This window comes from Talpa occidentalis, unplaced genomic scaffold (assembly GCF_014898055.3).
Source record: "Talpa occidentalis isolate TD23 unplaced genomic scaffold, MPIMG_talOcc4v2.1 talOcc4.8, whole genome shotgun sequence".
NCBI lineage: Eukaryota > Metazoa > Chordata > Mammalia > Eulipotyphla > Talpidae > Talpa > Talpa occidentalis.
The window spans coordinates 81,130,043-81,151,124 of NW_023605194.1; the positions used below are offsets into that span (position 1 = coordinate 81,130,043).

Consider the following 21,082-nt stretch of genomic DNA (forward strand, 5'->3'; position numbering starts at 1 on the left):
TGGCTGTGAGGTTATCACTAGGCTCAGGCTGTTTCCGTGCCCTCTGGCAAGCTTGCGGAATGTGCAGGTTGACAATCTAAGAGTTGAGGGCGAGAAGAAAGGGTGGAGGAAGGTGAAGCGTGTGGGGCAAAGAAAAGGAACGGGAGGAAAGGATTTTGCCGCCTGATGGCAAGGAGGAGTTTTACGGAGGGGTGAGATGAAAGGATGTGGTGGTCAAATGCAGAGCAAGGTGTGATTGCAGGCACCCTTTCTGTCATCTTCATGGGCAAGGGGCTGGTTTGTTTTGTCATCTGTGGCCCCTGCCAAGTAATCTTAAGTTTTCAAATCCAAGTAGAGATGGTTTGCTGTTTTAATGGCTTCCTAAAATTTCCCTTGACACTAATTTTAGAGAAGACATGGGATATTTGCCTCAATTTCAGTGTGATTTTCCAAAAGGTGTTGCTGTAGCCTGATTGGGTGAGCGGGGCCGTCCCCTTCTCCCCCCCCCCACCCCACCCACTGCCAGCTGCACCTGTGCTAAGGCCCGGTCTGGCCCGCAGGTGTGCTCAGCGCGGCTGCCACCATCACCAATACACTTGCTTCCTTGGGACTTGTGAAATCTGTGCTGCGGGAAACCATTTTCAGAATCCACAGGGGAGGTGCCTTTTTGATCTGAGATGACTTCCTTGGCCCAGAGAGGACAAGGTGAGCCAAAAGTGAGGGAGGGTGAGAACATCTCTTTGTTGGTGGCTGATACCTAAGGGGGTCCACTAGGAGGATCCAGTGCAGGAGATGCAGAAAATTGTGGGGCATTTTTGGGTTAATTTTTGGGCCTAGAGGAGCCTTGGGGTCGGGTTTCATTCCTGAGCATGACTCCTCTGCTGTCCCATTGACTGAAGAGCTGAAGAGAGATTTTTACTCATGGCTCCTTTATGGAAAATTCACCAGACATGATGTGGGTATTTCTGGGCTCCCTTTCTGTTCCATTGGTCTGTGTGTTTTTATTACTATAGACTTATAATATAGTTTGGGGAACATATTGTAATCTTTTCTGGGGCTGACATCCCCTCCTTCTCATCCCAGATCTAGTAGGAAAGCAAAGCCATGCCACAGTCTCCTGGGGAGTACAAGTTCTGACCCAGTGGGTTGTGTGGGGCCTGGGACTCTGTATTTCTCACAAGCCCTAAGATGATGCCCATCCTGGTCCTGGGACAACATTTGAGTGCTGAGGTCACTTACCTGTCATGCAACTGTTGTTACCACTCAGTACCCTGAAGGGGGAAATTTGGCATTTGGAAACTGCCTTATGTGAGGTGACTTTAAAATATCCCTTGGATAAAATCCAGGCTTTCCTGAGCTTTTGAGTGACCAGGAGCCACACAGCCATCCACAATGGCTACCAGTTTTTGATTCTTTGATTCTTTAAAAGGGATTATTGGGCCTCCTCTGGTGGTGCAGGCAATTGAGCGCAGCACTGTGAAGCTGTCCGCAGCCTCTGCAGCACCGGTTGGATCTCAGCCTGCCAGTGAGGGTCCCACTTGGGGAGCAGACCTCTCCTGTGGCACCCACTGCTCCCCTCAGCAGTGTATTTCGTCAGTCTGCCTGTTCTGTTCCCCACTCTGTCTCTGGTGAATCCTCTCACCCCCCCCCCCACACACACACACATCTGGCCTGTACCCTGGTTCTTGTATAAATAAAATAAATCTTTTAAAAAATGGATTATTAATTAATTAAACATATTGAAAACAGTGATCCTCAAAACATTATAAAAGGGAAAACACCCATTAAAACTTGCATAAGGGCAGCTAGAGTATCATAACTAATGGGCATTTAAATTTCTCATTGAAGAGCTATCTGAGACAGTAAAGGGCCCATTTATAGGCTCATGTCATTTTTTCTCTACTGATCTCTGGAGCTAAGAGGATTCCTGCTATTTTGGGGATTTGATAAGCCTCTGTGAATCATTCACCTGGGAACTGGACATTTTGTAGATAATCCACTTTATTTTTTCACCTTTTTAATGTGTTAAACTGATTTTAACCCCTCCCTTGCAAATCCTTGTTTTATGCTTTCTTTAAAGTTGAACTCCTCAGGAAGGAGAAAGGAATTGATGTTTATTGAGCACCTGCCACTGATTACCTGACTCTGTGCATTGCATTCATTACAAAAGTAATGTGATCCCTATTAATGACTCTATAGAAATATTAATTTGAGGTCCAAAAAAGAGCAGTAACACAGATAAGGTTACAATTAAGGACAAGAGCCAGGTATTTTTTTTTTTTAAATATATATTTATTTATGCATACAAGAACTGGGGTGTAGGCCAGTTGGTGGGGGAGGGGTGTTGAAAAGATTAACCAGAGATAGAGTGGGGAACAGAACAGATAGCTCTACTGAAATACACTGCTGAGGGTAGCAGCAGGCAGACAGGAGAGGTTCGCCATGTGGGTGTCTCCCTGGCCAGGATTGAACTCTTGCCACAGTGGCTGGCAATAGCTTCATAGGCCTGACACTTAAAAAAATGGCTGGCCCTCCCTTATGGCACAGGAGTTGACTCCCAAATCTCTATTTTCTACTGAACCAGAAGTTGTCAAATTGCGGCTAAATTCTAAACCCCCTTAGAGGCCAGGGGGAGTGCGGGTGTCCTCCATCTGACCTCAGAACAGCTTCTTGAACGATGAGTATTCTCCTTCATAAAAAGGGAGCTTCTAGTTAAAACAAGTCCAAACAAATCTTTTAAGTATCATTACGTTACGTGAAGATGCCATTTTTATTCCATATTATTTAATAGTTTTGGAATACCTGTAATCCTGAACATGATTACTAGCAGGGAATTAAGAGACTGTGGTTAAAAATCGCTTTTTCACTAATTAGCAAGCTTAACTGCTATACCTACTAGAGGAAAGTCCTGGAAATCTAAAACATTGGTAAGAAAGAACTGCTGCATTGTACATGATGAGACCCCACCCCCTTTAGGTGTTAATGTTTAGGTATATCTCATCCATATGAGTAGAAAACATATTAGAAGCAGTGACCATTGCCCTCAAGATGTTTGTATTCATGGTGATTTTTATAATTATTCGTGTTTTTTCTCTGCTGATGACATTTCTCAATGAACTTGTGTTATTTTTGTAATTAGATTAAAAGGGCTATTTTAAGACAGGTCTACAATGCCATGATATAGTTCTAAAGTTTAGATATTTGCATGAACTCTTAGTGATCCCCTTTTCAGTTTTGAAGAGAATGTATCCGTGGTTAGAAATTATATTGTTTACTTTTATCATTAAAATTGAGTTCCAATAGGGTGGTTCCAGGAAAAGGGGAGGTTCCAGGTTCCCTGCCCCACCCAAGGGAGGGTGGAGCTTGAGCAGGGAGGAAAAGAAGCTGGAGGGAGACTGGAGAAATAAGGAAGAAGGATGGAGAGTAAGGAGACCTGGAGGAGGCACATGGAGCAGAGAGACATGTGAAGAAGCTGCACTTGCTTTTTGGTCCTGGACTGGTTGAAACAGATGTGGGTAGAGACCTGTGGGGAGGTTAACAATGGCAGTGTTGATCTTGATTTTGATTTTGCTCTTTTCCTTCCAGACTTGTCTGGCTGTTTCTGACCCTTTTCTATGGGTAACACTACAAGAAAGGTAAAATTGCAATAAAGCAAGTCACTTTTTTGATTTCCTGGTGCATATAAAAGTTGTTTACACTGTACTGTAGTCTATTTAGTATGCAATAGCATTATGTCTGAAAACAACATACACAATCAAATTAAATATGAAGGGGCCTCCCCGGTGGTACAGCGATTGAGCATTGGGTTGCGAAGCTGCCTGCAGCCTCTGCAGTGCCGGTTCGATCCCCAGCCACCAGGCGAGGGTCCCACATGGTGCACAGACCTCTCCTGCCGCCTGCTGCTCCCCTCAACAGTGTACTTTGTCAGTCTGCCTGCTCTGCTCTCCCCTCTGGCTCTGGTGAATTCTCTCATCCTCCTGCACTTCTGACTGTACCCAGTGCTGGTATAAATAAATAAATAAATCTTTAAAAAAAATAAATAAAGCAGCGGTTCCTATATTAAAAAAAAATAAATATGAAGGAGACATGATGTGAGCATATACTTTTGGAAAAATACTGCTGTCAGCCTTGCTTGAGTCAGAGTTGCCACACACCTTCAGTTTGTAAAAAGCAGTATCTGAGAGGTGCAATAAAGCAAAGCACAACTGGGCCTCCCTGGTGGCACAAGGGGTTAAGCACTGCACTATGAAGCAATCCTCACCCTCTGCAGCATGAGTCTGATCCCCAGCCAGCCAGGGAGCAACCCACATGGCACAGCAGACCTCTCCTGACTTGCCCGCTGCTCCCCTCAGCAGTGTACTTCGATCAATTTGCCTGTTCTGTTCCCCACTCTGTCTCTGGTGAGTGGTCTCACTCCCCGCATCTCTGGCCTGTACCCCAGCTCTTGTATGCATAAATTTAAAAAAAGGCAAAGCACAACGAATGCGGTATGCCTTCATGGGAGTGATTCCTTTGGGTTTTAGTAAGTTATGCACATCTGGAAAGTGGACTCATATTTATTGATGATGTCTGTACATAACTATTTTTCAGCAAGTATATGAACACTGGAAAATGTGTATTCTTTTCCACGTAAAAACATGCTAGGAACACTCAAACTAGTCAACAAGTGTTTGTTAAGTGCCTGCTATATGCTGGGCACTGTGCTCTACCTACAATTTTTTAAAAACTTACTGTGATCTTTTAGAATGTAAGGGCCTCCCCGGTGGCACAGCGGGTTGAGCACAGTGCTGTGAGGCTGTCCTCAGCCTTTGCAGCGCGGGTCTGATTCCCAGCCGGCCAAGGAGATTCCCACATGGCACAGCAGATCTCTCCTGTCGTGTCCACTGCTCGCCTCGGCAGTGCTTTCGGTCTGTCTGTCTGTTCTGCTCCCTACTCTGTCCCTGGTGAATCCTCTTACCCTCCTGCGCCTCTGGTCTGAGCCCCAGCTAAATAAAAAATAAGTCTTTTTTAAAAAATGTGCTGCCATTAGTTGAATCTCAAATGTATAAGTAGAAAATATGGAACTTTTTATAATATTGAACAGTTACAGAGGAAGCAAAATGGAAAACAGATTACTTAGCTTCTAGTTAAATTATTTCCCAGGCTGTAAATGCATACATCAGCACTGAGGTAGCCAGTATTTTCTGCCACCATCCCATTATACCTCTGCTCCCGAAAGGCCAGGAGTTACAGTCCACATTTGGGACCATTGTACCATTGCTATCCTTTCTTGCTTTAACCTATTATCTTGTGTTGCACAGTTTAAGGGCAAGCTTTAAAGTAGCTCTAAATTAATTAGCCTAATTGCAGGGTAGGAAACATTAGAAATGAAAAGTGTAAGATGATGAACTAGGTGAATTAATATTCAAAGAGTAAAACACAAGTGTTTTTAAGAAACAGGAAATGAGGACCTCCCTGGTGGCACAGCTGGTTGAGCGTGGCGCTATGAAGCTGTCTGCAGCTTTGGCAGCGCCAATTTGATTCCCAGCCAGCCAGGGAGATACCTACATGGCGCAGCAGACCTCTCCTGTCTCACCCACTGTTTCCCTCAGCAGTGTATTTCGGTCAGTCTGCCTATTCTGTTCCCCGCTCTGTCTCTGGTGAATCCTCTCACCCCCTGCACCTCTGGCCTGTACTCCGGTTCTTGTTTAAAATAAATAAAATCGTTAAAAAAAAGAAACAGGAAATTAGATGAAAGAACAGTTTTGAGCTTGAAATTTTTACAAGTTTTGTTTCAAGCTGGAGAACTTAGGTGGGAGATAGATGAAAAGTTTATCACTGGTGACCTTTGGAACTTTCTTATGCATTTGGTTCTGATGCAAAATTTGCATCAAAACTCTTGAAGAAGATAAATAGAAAGAATGAAATGTTGGCAAAGGTGAACTATATACTTTCATTCTTTTCTGAGAAAATAATAAATTGATATCTGTTCTGCAGAGAATTGTGAATTTAAGACATTTGTGCTGTTTGGTATAGTAATTTTTGGGAAATGACCAAAGGAAATGCTTTGAAATACATATAAAACTTTCTCTGTGTAAAAATATTCACCAGCACTTTATAGTTATATAATTGGAACCAATCTAAATGTAAACCCCATGGAATGGTAAAATAAATTACTATATATATATATATATATATATAAATGAAATGCAGCAAGTAGAGGGTGGATAATGCATGAAAGGGCAGAGGAATGATAAGGGATCTGGGGGGGCAGAAGGGGCCCTGAGGGACCAAGTGCAGAAAAAATGGCAGTGTGCACCTAGGTGGGAGGACAGGTAATGTGGTCCTGAGAGAAGGGGAGATGAGAGGGTGGTGTGGTGGGGCTGGGAAGGGGGGGTAGGACAAAGAAGAAGGAGCAAATCCCAAAAGCCATTCTATCATTATGGGGAAAAGGATTTGCTTGTTGCATCATCTGTGGTCACTGCTAAATGGCGCAGAGCAAGGTTTTAAATCCAGATAGACACATTTTGCCATTTTAAAAAAAGATTTATTTATTTATGCATACAAGAGCTGGGGTACAGGTCAGAGGTTGGGGGGGTGGGTGAGAGGATTCACCTGAGACAGAGTGGGGAGCAGAACAGGCGGATCTACTGAAATACACTGCTTAGGGGAGCAGCGGGCCAGTCAGGAGAGGTCCACTGCGTCATGTGGGTAGCTCCCTGGCAAGGGATGGAACTAGTGCTGCAGAAGCTGCGGATAGCTTCATAGGTTGCATCTTAACACCTTCCGCCACCAGGGAGGCCTGCATTTTGCCATTTTAATGGCTTCTTGAAATTTGCCTTAACACCATTTTGGAGAAGACATGGGATATTTGCCTCCATTTCAGTGTGACTTTCCACAATGTCTAGTAGCAGGAGGGCCAGATGGGCGGGGCCGCCAGGAGGCGGTTCCTGCTTGCCCGGCCCCGCCCACCCGCGCCTGGAGCAGCGCCTGTGTCGCGGGCCCTCTGGCCGCGCATGCGCACTCTGCCCGGCCTCCTCCTGGAGCGTTTTCTGGGACCTGGGGTGAGGTCAGTGCACGCAGACCGGGTCTCTTCCGGTAGCAGCAATGTGGGGCGCCATCAGCACTTTGACGTGGGGACCCTATTGGCCTGGAGAGGACAAGGTGAGCCCCAAGTGCGGGGAAGGTGAGGAACATCTCCGGTGGCGGCTGAGGGTGTCCAGTCGGAGGACCCACTGCGGGAAGGGCTGGATGTGGAAAACGGGGGCTTTGGGGAGGGGGGGGAGGGAGTAATTATTGGGCTTGAAGGGGTCCGTGTTCACCCCTGAGAGGCACCCCGATGCATCCGGCCGCTGACTGAAGAGCGCGCGGGGTGCCGTTTGCCCCTTGGCGCTGCATTGATGGTGTTACAGGGCAGCCCCGATACAAAACGGGGTGCCTGACTGTGGGTCCTCACCCGGGCTTAAAAGGACTTATCAATACTCTACTGCAGGCACACACGAAAGGTTAATGAAAGGTTTATTTACAAGGGAAGGGGAAATGAGGAAATGTACAACTCAGGGAGGAAAGTGGGAGACAAAGTTTTAAATGCGTCCTACCCGATCTGCGGATCTGGAATCCCAAATGGCGCTCTGAGAGCTGGCCGCGAGCCAGGAGCCCTGAAGCCAGGAGGCGAGCCAGAGAGCGAGCCCCACAAGGCCCACGTGTTTGGTTTTTATACCCAACCTGGCTGCTTAACTCCACCCTCAGGTCCCAGCCACCCTCCCTCTGGTGGTGACGGGATTTGTCTTTCCCAGTGTCCAGATGGCTTTGGTCTGGAGTGGGGCTGGAGTCCACAAAGCCTGCATGGAGTTTGCTCAGGACATCCTTTCCCCCTAACAATGGCGCTCCTGGGGAGGGTTTTCTGGGCTCCCTGTTCTGGCCCCAATATTGGTCTGGACCTCTTTATTGCTGTGCATTTATAATACGGTTCTGGGAACATGCTGTATGATTTTCTGGGGACCACGCCCCTGCCTCCCTCCGGAGTCTAGCAGGCAGGAGAGCAAAGCCACCTCCCAGACCCCTCTGAGCAGCCCCACCCTGCACCTTCTGGGAAACTGCCCCCGAAGGTGAGGCCATTCTCTTCACCCCACTGTTGGCCCTGGAGGCAGAGAAAGAAGAATTAACAATGGGCTGTCAGCCTGCGTCTCCCCAGGACATTCTTCACAAAGGCAGAGATTAATCAGGCTTTGCCTTCCCCCAGCATCAGCATAAGTTTAGGTTGAGACCAGGTGGAGCAGAAGACCCTCCCTTCCAGAACAATTACACTGTTAATGTCAGTGACTCACCTATAAATGCCAACTCTTGTCCTGGGTTCAGATCCTCACTTGAATTATCTAATAAAATGTCTAACGTTAGTTGAGAGTTTGTTTCAACAGTTTTTTTTTTTTTTTAATAGAGGCATGTTTTATTTATTTATTTATTTTATTTGTTTGTTTGTTTTGTTTATACATGCACTGGGTAGAGTCAGAAGCACGGGAGGGTGAGAGAATTCACCAGAGCCAGAGCAGGGAGCAGAGCAGGCAGAAGGACCGAAGTACACTGCTGAGGGGAGCAGCGGGCGGCAGGAGAGGTCTGCGCGCCATGTGGGACCCTCCTCCGGTGGCCGGGGAGCAGCCAGGGATCGAACTGGCGCCGCAGAGGCCGCGGGCAGCTTCGCAACCCAGCGCTCAACCGCTGCGCCACCGGGGAGGCCCTGTTTCAACAGTTTGAATTTGGACGGAGATTCCTCCAGCTTCACTCTCAAGTGTTTTGACTCCTCTTGGTCCTTTGTGCTCCCTTACGCATTTCAGGGTGGTTAGTTCTGTTTCTGTGAAATATGCCATTGGAACTTTGATTGGGATTGCACCGAATCTGTAGTTTGTTTTGGGAAACATGCACATTTCAATGATACTAATTATTTCAGTCATGAGCACAGAATCTCCACTTATTTGTGTTTTCAATTTCTTTCAACAGTATTTTATAGTTTTTTTTAAGGTTTTATTACTGCTTAACTTTTTTTTTTAAGATTTATTTATTTATGTGTATGAGAACCGGGGCACAGGCCAGAAGTATGGGGAGGTGAGAGGATTCACCAGAGACAGAGCGGGGAACAGAACAGGCAGATCTACTGAAATACACTGCTGAGGGGAGCAGTGGGCGAGTCAGGAGAGATCTGCTGCACCATGTGGGTATCTCCCTGGCCAGGGATTGAACTCGTGCTTCAGTGGCTGTGGATTGCTTCATAAGTTAGGTCTTAACCCCTTGTGCCACCAGGGAAGCCCATTATTTTATAGTTTTTCAGTGGATTTTCTTCTTGGTTAAATGTATTCCCAATATTTTATTCTTTATGATGCAATTGTGTATGGTACTCTTTTCCAAATGACTTTTTAAAAATAGTTATTTATGCATGCAAGAACCTGGGATGTAGGCCAGAGGTGTAGGGAGGTGAGAGGATTCATCTGAAACAGTGGTGATCAGAACAAGCAGATCTGTACTGAAATACACCACCAAGTGTATTTCATAATACTATTAGTACTTGACATTTTTTTCCTATGACCCTTTTTCTCTTCCTTTCCTTTTGATGCTGGTGTCTATAGTTACTGTACAGCTGCTGCTGCCACTTTGCCATGAGTTCTTGTCTCTTGAAGCCTCAAAAAGTAATTCAGACTGTTCAGATAAATAAGCAGAGAAACACAAATCTTGTCTTACAAAGAAGAGTTTTAAGAGAAAGGACAAAGAACAAAGACTCCCAGGTATAAGGTACCTGGAAGGGGCCAAGATGAACCAGTATGGGGTCTTGCTTCAGGAATATATACTTTCTTTCCCTAATTATCTTAAAATTCCAGTGGTCTCTCCCTGATTGGTTTGTTTTCAGGTGGTCTCACATAATCTGCTACTGAGCAGGGATCTTCACATTCCTTGTCTTTCATTGTACTCCTTACTGAATGTCTTGTTGACCTTAGTCCTGGGATGTTTGTTATTCCCACTGGAATTAGTTACATTCCTCTTGATGTCCTTATCTCTTGAGCCTTCCTTAACTCTCCTGAAGTCCCTGCACTGTCCTTGAGGCTGTCTAATTCTCCCTAACTTGCCCTAGGATTCACTTTTTAACACATTTCAATGATACTGTTACAGAACAGGAAGAGGGGCACCCCAGACCCCCAAAACCTGCCTGCTCTAAATAGGTTCTGCCATCCACCGCATCAACAAAACATATGAGACTTTAATGGGAAGGAACTTTAATACAATTAGGAAACAATACAGGAAAGACAAAGATGATAGTTTCTAAATCAAGTACCCAAAGTTACCCGTAGCCTCATGGGTAAAAGTCCATCCAAATGGGATTGGCCCAGAGCAAGGCCCCAAAGCCTGCCACAAGTCTAAAGCATCTTCCAGTGGAGACCCACAGAAAACAATCAGAAACAACCAGACAAGTCTGGAAGAAAAAGAGCAAAATCACAATCAAGACAAAAACCGCCATTGTCACCTCCCCACGGGTCTCTCATCCACATCTGTGTCACCCAGTCCACGACCAAAAGACAAGTGTAGTTTCTTCATGTGTCTCTCGGCTCCATGTGCCTCCTCCAGGTCTCCTTCTGGCTCTCCATCCTGCTTCCTTCCTTCCTCAGTCTCCTCTGCAGCTTCTTCTCTCTCTCAGCTCCACCCTTCTTTTGGGTGGAGCAGGAAACCTGGAACCTCCCCCTTTCCTGGGGACCCCCCTGTTACAATACTAATTATTTCATTCATGAACACAGAATATCTTTCCATGTATTTGTGTTTTCTGAGTTTTGTGTATTTTTGTGTTCTGTAACTTTAATGAATTCATCTTTTCTAACATTTTTGGTGGAGTGAGATAGAGTATTGGAATTTAAAAATCCTAATGATTCTAATACATCCTGGGTCATTGGCAACACCCAAGACATAGTGTCTGTTAATAGAATCTTCCCACAGGGCCTCTTAATAACACATGACTCCTAAAAGGCGCTAAGCTGCACAACATTGAATGGATTGGATCTGGTCAGGGCCGGTCCGCCATAAGGAATTTCATTGTCATCTGTTTTTCTGGAGAGGCATTTGAAAAGTAATTTAGTTTCCAGTTACTTCACATTCACAGAAAACTTAAATAGCGGTACACATGCTCTTTATTTCGATACAGAGATTCCCAGCAACATTGCTTTATGCCATATTTTATTTAATCTGAAACATTTCATTGTGTTTTTATCACAGTATTCCATTGTGTATTTAATCAAAATATTCCAGCGATCCACCACATAGCCCCTGATTAAGTAAATAACTCATCATGGTTTCCATGTTATTATCCAATCCACAGGCACATTTGTGTGAAAATGTCTTGTTCCATCTGATCCACCTTTCTTTTCTGTGACTGTTCCTCATTTTCACAACCTTGATGGATTTAATGTGCACACGTGCCTGCAATGTGGGTGCTCCTTTCTGTTTGCCCTCTTTCACTTAGGTTTTTCATGTCCATGCATTTTTTTTAAACTGTTTGCCTGCACGGATACTTAAAATTTTGTTTCTTCATTCTTAGAGCTGATTCTTGGCATTATTAAACCAAGGGAAAAAAGAAAATATTTTTATGGTGGATTATAATATATCCATGACAAAAACAGGACAGTATTTCAGCTTTAATGTCTGCATTTTGTTTTCCACTTGCCATATTGATATTGCTAAAAAATAAGACACATTTTCAATGTCAGGGCTTTTGCACTGCCAGCTCTCTGTGCTTGGAGTACCCACTGGAGCACTTCATTCCAGTCATTGTCAATTAACTGCCTCCTCAGAGAGACTCACTAGGCCACACTATCTATAATAGTGTTACAGGGCAACCCCGATATAAAACGGGTTGCCTGACTGGGTCCTCACCCATGCGCTTAAAAGGGATTTATTGATACTCAACTGCAGGCACACATAAAAGGTTAATAAAAAGTTTATTTACAAAAGGGGAAAAATGAAGAAATGAATAACTCAGGGAGAAGAAGAGGGAGATAAACTCATGAATGCGTCCTACCCATTCCGCTGACCTGGAATCCCAATGGCACACTGAGAGCTGGTGAAGAGCCAAGAGCCCTGAGACCAAGAGAGAGCCCCAAGGCCCATGTGTCTGGTTTTATACCAAATCTGGCAGCTTAACCCCATCCTCAGGTCCCAGCAACCCTCCCTTTGGTGATGATGGGATTTGTCATTTCCAGTGTCTTGATGGCTTTGGTCTGGAGTGGGGGTGGAGTCCACAAAGCCTGTATAGAATTAGCTCAGGACATCCTTTCCCCCTAACAATAGCACTCCTCTATAACCTTAATCTAATTTCCAGACCTTTTCTTCATAATACCTATAAGTACTTGACATGTTTTCCTTTGATCCTTTTTCTCTTCCCTTCCTTCTTGAACTCAGGAACCTCACTTATTTTTTAGCAACCAATAGTTTTTATAAGTATTGTGCTTTCTTTTCTGATCTGATATATACACATCCCATCATTAGTCTTTGTCATTCTGATTTGCTTTACTACAAATGAGTCCCTCAAATTCCTTCCATTTTTCTTGTAAATGGTAATATTTTGTCTTTCCATATGGCTGGATAGTGTTAACACTAACTCTCCATCCCTCCCTACCCTCCTCCCCTGGTAACCACATTCTACATTTTGTTTCTGAATTTGACAACTCTGGATACTCAGATAAGTGGAATTTCTTTGCATTTGTCCTTTTATGTATGTTTATTTCACTTATCATAATTGTTACAGGGCAGGGAGAGGGGCAGCCCAGACCCTGCAAACCTGCCTGCTCTAAATAGGTTCTGCCATCTGCCGCATCAACACAAAACATATGAGACATTAATGAAAACAAACTTTAATACAATTAGTAAACAACACAGGAAAGGCAAAGAATATAGTTTTTAAATCAAGCACCCAAAGTTACCCGTCTCCTTGTGGGTAAAAATCCACCCAAACAGGATTGGCCCAGAGTGAGGCCCCAAAACCTGTCACAAGTCTAAAGCATCTTCCAGTGGGGACCCACAGAAAAGGGTCAGAAACAACCAGACAAGTCTGGAAGGAAAAGAGCAAAATCAAAATCAAGACAAAAACCGCCACTGTCACCTCCCCACGGGTCTCTCACATCTGTTTCACCCAGTCCATGACCAAAAGGCCAGTGTAGTTTTTTCATGTGTCTCTCAGCTCCGTGAGCCTCCTCCAGGTCTCCTTCTGGCTCTCCATCCTGCTTCCTTCCTTCCTCAGTCTCCTCTGCAGCTTTTTCTCTCTGCCCACTCAGCTCCACCCTCCCTTGGGTGGGGCAGGGAAAATGGAACCTCCCTCTTTTCTGGGGACCACCCTGTTACATAACGACTCTAAATTTCCTATAAGTTGTAGCATGTATCAGAATTTCCTTCCTTGTATTATATATATGCGCCACATTTTTGGATTATATACCTAGACACTAAGGTGGATAGCATTATACTTTTAGTTCACTATAATAAAAATATTGGTAATAAGAACTAGCTCCCATTATGTGAATGATTTTCCAGGTAATTTTCACAAATCACAAAACTAAAACTAATAATCAAACAGTAAACAAGCACCTATCATGCACTGGTGGTGCCTCTTCTCTGTTTGACTTACTCAAAATGCTGTTCAGGTTATTAGTGGCTTTGGGGAGCTTCCCCTTGTCCCTTTTTGGTCTGGTGTGTTTGGCCAGCAGAGTCCTTATCTCCCATAATCTCCCACACACACTGGGGGCCCCTTAGGGCAGTGGCCACACCTTTAATCTTACAGCTTCTGAAGAAAAGGTGCTCAAGAAGTAGTCAGCTGCCCTGGAGGCTTACAAAGAATTCTCAGTGATACCTTGCAGTGTCTTAGAAGAAGCCTTCCAAAGATCATCACCAAAACTTGAGTGGTATACTTGGCACACATCTCTGCACTTCACAGAACACTCATCCATTTTTGGCCCCTCCATCTTTCAAGTGCCTCAACTTCACTCCTGCTCAGCTCCTCTCAACACCTCCCAGTTTTGTTTTCCTCAAGAATGTCTCCAGCACTAACCCCACCCCCGCTGGCTCTGACCCCTGGCTCTTTTATTTTCATCTCTCCATGTCTCCATTATCATATCTTGAAAGAGCAGCTGACTCTCGGACCCCAATGACAAAGTTAGGACATGCATAGCTTTGAAGTCTCAACTGGCTTGGTTCCTTTTACCATCCAGTTTAGACAATTAGCTAACTTTGACCTTAGGAGGTTTGGGGGCTGCTGATACCTCAAAACTCACCATAATGGCGAACCTTGACATTTGTAGAGGAGAGCTTTTAAAAAATGCAGATTTTTATTTCAGAAGTTAACGTTCATGGTTTTCTTTTATAAACCTCATTTGTTCAAGAAGTAATCCCTACACTGTCATGTGTATGCTATAGTCTGATGGTTTTGGTAAGCAGACTTGGTTTCTAGGCTGAGTACAGAGTATGTGTCCAGACAGACCCAGGGCACCCTAGGGTCTCCAAATTTGCAATCTCCAAAAGAGTCTGGCCATCTGTGTGCACAAAGCATACTGGTAGTGCAAAAGCATTTCAATAGAATTAGTGTGCATCGAGAGAGGAGAAAATATCATAATTTCCCAATAAAAAAACCCAGTTTATACACCCCTTCATGGGTAAATGTCCAACCAAACAGGGTTGATCCAAATCAGGGCTGCTGAGTCTCAAAAGCTTGTCACCTATTGATGGGGAGTCACAGGAAGTGGGGAGCAAGAGGCCAGGCAAGTCTGGGATGAAAGGAGCAAAATCAAACTGCAAATCAAGATAATGGCTGCCATCGTCAACCTCCTTACCTGTGCCTCACCCACATGCCACTTTCAAATGTCTCCTCATGCCTGTCCGCCACTTCTCTCCTCCAGGTCACCCAAGTGACTGGTGCAAGTCCAAAGCCAAGAGGTAAGACATCCCCTTTCCCATGTGTCTCTCTTGAGCCCACCTTCCTTCGGTGTTACATTGCTTCACCTGGCCACTCAGCTCCACCCCTCACTAAGTGGGGGTGGGAACATGGTCTCTCCCCTAACACAGGTAGAAGTTATGGTTCAGCTGAATGAAGCATAACTGTGGTCAGAGCCATCAGGGGAACCCTTTTATGTGAGACCTTAACTGCTCTGAATGACTGCACAAGATCAAGGATCTGTCTCTGGGACATTAAGCCTCGCTCATGGAGGAACTTTCTTCTTATACCTACCAAGAAAATATCATTAGAAGATTGAGTGATAACATTTAAAATGTATTTAGATGTGAGGTCAGTTTGTAGCGGTTTTGAGTTCGGAGTGTAGGATCCTTGGGTTACCTCTGAGAAAAGTTCATCAGTGTTCTCCTTTCGGTGGCATGCGGCGAGTTTCCCCACAAGGCAGGGGCATTTATTATATTTGAAAGGGCAGGTTTATTGCAAAAATGGAAGGGAAGGGAAATAAAGGATAGGCTGCTTGCACAGACACAAGCGGGCAGAAAAAGCTGTCCCTGAAAGGAGCAGGTTTGTTAAAGGCCTGCACAGTCCCAGGCGGGCAGTCTTGGGAGGAGGCTGCCTGCAGTTCTGCTGCTTTGCAAAGGGAGAAGCTGGTGAAGACAAACACCTGCACAGTCCCAGGCAGGCAGGAGAGCTGCTGCCCCTTGCCAGTGCAGAAATGGCACTGATCCAGTCTTGTCTTTGAGAGGAGCTCATTTCTTTGTGGATTTGTTAACTTGGTTAATTTGTTAACTTGTTAACTTGGTTAACTACCTTGATTTGGTTAACTAGGTGGAATTTGAAAGGACCAGAGATACTGTAATTCTCAATCTCCATATCCCTCCACCATTCTGGGCTTCAAAATTTACACTTGTTATCAGTTGGTGCTTTAAGAATTTCTCTAATTGGTTTGACTAAGTGGATGGCTTTGGGATTTATAGGAGCCTGAAGCTTGCTATTAGTTGGCAACTAAGGATTTGTTTGATTTGGCTAGGCTGAACTGAAAGGACCTGAATTTTTTACAGTGGTCCTCAACGTTCAAATCCCTCCTGGTCTACAAATCAGTCTGCATCTCTAGATACTTTGCTTTTCTGTATACATTGTTTAACGACTCTGTTAGTCATTTCTACCCCTGCCTTCAGTTTCTGGCCTTGTGTGAGCCTGTTTCTAGTCTTGTGAGGCCTCCTTTTATATTTTTTACTCTTAGCCTCCATCAGATGGTCAAGGCAACAGAGAGATGGCCCTAGACTAGGTCACGGACTCAAGCACTGGTTTCTTTGGAGCCGGTGATTCAGCAGCACCTGCCCCTGCACATCCCAGGACTTCTGCCTTCACCTCTGTGGCTGGGGCCTGTGAGAACTTGAGACTCCCATGGGCGGTGAGGGGCTCGTCCCTTTCCCTGCAACCAGTGAAAGTCATCCCTGTGGGGCTTTGCTTTGAATTCTCTCAGGTCTGCTTTCCATGTCCCAGATAGCCAGTCTTCATCCTCCTGCGCTTGGCCAGTACGTGACACAAACAGGTTCTCACTGAGGAAAGTCCTGGTTCCTTGACCGTTTACATTTCCGTCTCCTTCATTCAGCTTCTCTCTCAGTAACATTTTTCTTTCTTTAATATTTTCTGTCCCTGCCTTTCAGGTCAGAGTTCTACTTTACAAAAGCTCTCTTGTGATCAGGGTGACCATGAGTCTTTCCCCTGTGGGCGCAACTGCATTGTTGACCATTTTCAAGGGGCTGCCCAGAGGCTTCTGAGGGTGAGAAAGAGCACAGCACAGCAGCTTCTCTCTGAGCTATTACCTGCCCTGACAGCCTCACACAGTGCAGTGGGGAGGGAATCGCCTCACAAGAGGCTCAGTTCTCACCAGCCTTACCCATACTTGCCCCTCACCTGCCTAGTCCCTCTTACTTAATCCCCTGCCCACTTTTTATATCATGAGAAGCCAGATCACAGGGCTGTGCTAGCAACAAGTATTCATGTCAGCCAGGGAGATGGCGCTTTCTACACGACCCCAGCAGGTATCTGCAGGATGGGGAAGGAAGGGCTGGGCTACCTCGATGTCTTTAAGAGCAGGGTTAGTGGACCCTGGTCTTCTGTTGATAGGTTCTTGCTTTGTGTTCTAACTAACTGGGTCTTGTTTTTCTCCTGAGGCTGGGTTATGGCCTAGTAGCCCATGTCAACACTGTTGCCTGGGAGTTTCGGTCATCTGCCTTTGCTTAATTTTTGTTTTGGTGATTCCAGTTGCTTTCCTGACCTACCTTAAGTTGTGTTGTTTCTGCCCTCTTCAGATACTACTGTTCTACAACTTTCCTAGCCCTGACACTCATATCCAGGTACCATCCATCCTCATGCTAAATAGATTTCCATTTTCAATGCAGGTTAGCAATGAAGACATTAAGGAATCCTGATGGTGATCCTATTAAGAACTAAGGCTCCACCTACTTTTTTTTAAAGACCCATTATTTATTTATGCATATAAGGACTGGGGTGTAGGCCAGATATGTGGGGGGTGAGAGGATTCACCAGAGACAGAGTGGGCAGCAGAACAGGTGGATATACTGAAATACATGGTGAGGGGAGCCAGTAGGTGAGAAAGGAGAGTTTTGCTGCACCATGTGGGTCAGCTCCCGGGCAGGGGGATGGAACTCAGCCCACTGTGGCTGGCACTGGCTTGAAAGTGCTGAGACTTTTTCAACCCTTGTGCCACCAGGAAGGCCCCTCCATCTACTCTTTTTAATGATGGCTTTTTAGCCCATTTTCACCAGTTATAATGCCCACCCCACTTTCTCAGTGATTTCCCAAAGCTGCACAATCTGTGTGACCTCCACTATGTGCTAAATTTATAAATCCCTTCTAGAAAAATTCTCGTTGGACTGGGATGGTTAATTTGCTTTCAAGCCATAGTGCTTATTATTGTGAACCATAGGGCTTTTATGCTGACTCTTATTTTCCTTCATCCCAACCCCTGTCCACAGATTTCCAAGCAGCCCCCCTCCCCTCTGCACCCCTCCTCCCATGGTCAAGTATGTTCTATGCGTTTTGTCTGTAACATGGAAATTTTATTTTACTCATTTCCATATTGCTTGTAATTTAAAAGAAACGCTGCATAGCTAAAAAAAAAAAAAATGAGCCAGTATCCTGGTGATGATGGTATTTCCCCTTCCTCTTCAGCCAGGGCTGCCTCCTGACTCCAGTCATAACGCTGCGACCACCTTTCTGGGTCTTCTGCCCCATTAGCCTCTTGTCCCGGTTGTGTCAACCACTTTTCCCGGCCTCCCTTTTCTTCTTGTGAAAATCAAGTCAGCTCTTCAGGATAGTTTGTCCTTGTGTCCCAGGGCTCGGTCCCTTCTCTGATTCCAGAATTCCTACATGGCGTGAAAGTTTTCACCATGAATCAATGATTTCACTTGTTGAAACTAATCTCCTTGTGCTGGAATGTTGGCTGAGGGGAGGCGCTGCTGCCTGCGAGTCCCGCGGGGATGGGGCGGGTGCGCGCTAAGGGTGAGAAGGGGAGCCTGGAGCTTCAGGTTTCCTGGGATGCGACCTCAGTTCCCGCCAGCGGATGCAGAAGGCCCCCTTCAGCAGGACGGCGGGGATGGCCCAGGGAACTTGGAAAACTCTGAAAAGGAGAAATTAGGAGAGATGCGAGGCGGACCGCCAAAGCCTCACTATTTAAATGTGTAGTTACAAATGAAGTGTGTGTGACACTGATGTCTTTCCATGCTGAGATTGAGATTTACTCATTTTTGCCAAAAATTTCCCAAGTCATTGTCCTCTGTGTTTATCAGTTTGTCCCATTACATTTATGTTTAGCTTCATTCACTTGGCTCAGGGGTTCTCTGCCAGTGTCCTCCATGCAAAATCAGTAATTTTTCAGTCATTAATAAGGGTGATGGAGAGAGAGGTACTGAGCAGTGGGTAGAAACCATCTCATTTAATATGAAAAAGTTCTCTTTAGATTCTCTGTTTCTTCTTTGATTTGGAAAATGAAGGCTCTTACCTAAGGAGATACTGGCTTTTCCAACTGAAAATTACCAGGCCTCGGTCTTGTCGGTTTCCAATATATTCTATACCACAGGTTTTCTACGCTTACACTTTATCTTTTAGAAAGATGAAGCACAGATGTGAAAAGAAACAAAACTGTCACAGTGACTCAGCAGCAGTTCCTCTTATTCAGTTGAAATCACTGTGTTTGTCCCCTGGTGTGTTTGAGAAATACAGAAACATTGTCATTCACAAATAGAAGTATCAGTTTATAAAATTAAAATAACATGATTTCGTTGATAAGAAAAGTCTGTCCTCTCACCTTCTGTGCGTGTGGTCCCATCTCCGCATATGTCTGTGTGTAAGAGGCTTTCATGGTTTACCTCATTCTGTGTTCTTTGTAACATGGTCCCGTTTTTCTTCATCACAGGACATGCCCTGAACAAATTAAGAGTCTCCCAAAGCATTTGACTGAGTCAAAATCAAGTCTCAGTCATTTGCAAATGATAATTTGTTCTCATCTAGCCACTCACTGAAAACATTTGGTTTTTTGGGCACTTGGAGAACATTTACGCTAACCAAGCATTTCTTCCTTTATGTCTTTCCTATTTGATTAATGGCGGAGGATATTTTTTTTTTCTAGTTGAAAAAAGGCTCTCAGTAAGTTTGACATTGTTCTGTTGCAGAATTCGGCTCAAGCCTGGAAGACGATGTGGTGGGGATCCCTCAGGGTACATCAGAGAACCTTGGTGGCTCTCCTTCAGGTGTTGGATGGAGATGAACTACAGTTTGATTAAAAAATCTGAGCCCGACTGGTCTGAATGTGGCCAGGTAAGGTCACTTAACATTCTCTTAATCATGTCTGATACTTGCTTGACGCTGGCTGTGTGCTGCCTGAGTTTGGCTTTGTCTTGGAGCATCCGACCTAAGCTCTAATAACCAGCCTGTGTGTGTGTGTGTGTGTGTGTGTGTGTGTGTATGTGTGTTACTGTATTTGGAATTCAAATCAACAGAGTCATTTTGGATTTGTAGAGTGTTGTGTGATACAGTGAAATCTTGTAGAATTGTTATGATCTTCATACAACATACTCTCCCTAGGAGAAAAAGCCCCATGTACCTTCACCACTTGCATGAAAATGCTCATGTACTTCAATACTGTGACATATTTTCTATTTCAAGTGGAGACCCTGATGCTGGAGTTGATGGCGCTCAGGTTGAACCTGATGTGCAGGTAAATGAGGCTTAATATGTGATAGCTGTTACTATGACATATAAGTGAGAAAAGAATCCATGTTAATAAAAAACCACAGTCAATGTTGCAATAGCATCTACAAATTGTTTTATTTATGGGTCATTACCAAATCATAGTGTTCTCATTTTCTTCTGCCAACAAAGCATTGTATTCCAAAATGGAAATGAAATAATATAAATTGCATATAAACAGTGAGTTCCATCTAGATATGTTTTTTTCCAATTGTGCAACATTCTTAAAACAGAATTTAATAAAAGGTGTTTTTTCCTAAACAGACACACTAGTAGTGATTGCAGAAAATGAAGAAAGAGTACTGAACTGATAAAAGGTGTCATCTTCCACCTTCCATGGAATTCTGAGTGTTCTTTTGTCCACTCTTTATAGTGACATCCAGATAAAGTGTGGCACTTAAGGGGCTTTTGAATTCCAGGATAGTGTCAGTATGGTTTATAAAGTAATTAAACACAGGAATTAAGCCAGAAAACTTGAAACCTGAAACTGAAACGTGAAATTGGTAATAAAGGTAGCGTCACATGTCATGGCCCTGCCTTTCTGGTCACATGTGCCAGTAAAATCCGCAGCCTTGATTGCTGGTCACCTACCGCCGAAAATGGCAGGGCCTCTCTCATTCCCGCTTCCCGTGGACTGTCCCTTCTGACACAGGACTGGTGGTCTGGTTTGCTAACACAGGGCAAGGGCATGTTCCTGCTGCTGTGGGTGGGTTGGCTTCATGTCTTCCCAGCTCTGCCTCGCTGGAGAGACAGACCAAACATGTAGTAAGGGCGGACCTGCGGGGCCACGTCATTATTTAAGGCCCTAAAGCCTTTCATTGGTTTCCACCGCCCTCAGGATAAATCCAAGCCTCTGATGCTGTTTATGAGACTCTTGTGACC

The 21,082-nt window shown here is 44.8% G+C and overlaps 1 long non-coding RNA gene across 1 annotated transcript; it reads left to right on the forward strand.

Moving 5' to 3' along the window:
• The first annotated feature begins 6,995 nt into the window (after nucleotides 1-6,995).
• Nucleotides 6,996-20,872, forward strand: LOC119234052 (uncharacterized). The gene is made up of 3 exons (XR_005122540.2): nucleotides 6,996-7,122; nucleotides 19,624-19,768; nucleotides 20,117-20,872. It is a non-coding gene; the product is annotated as an uncharacterized LOC119234052 (long non-coding RNA).
• Nucleotides 20,873-21,082: the final 210 nt, after the last annotated feature.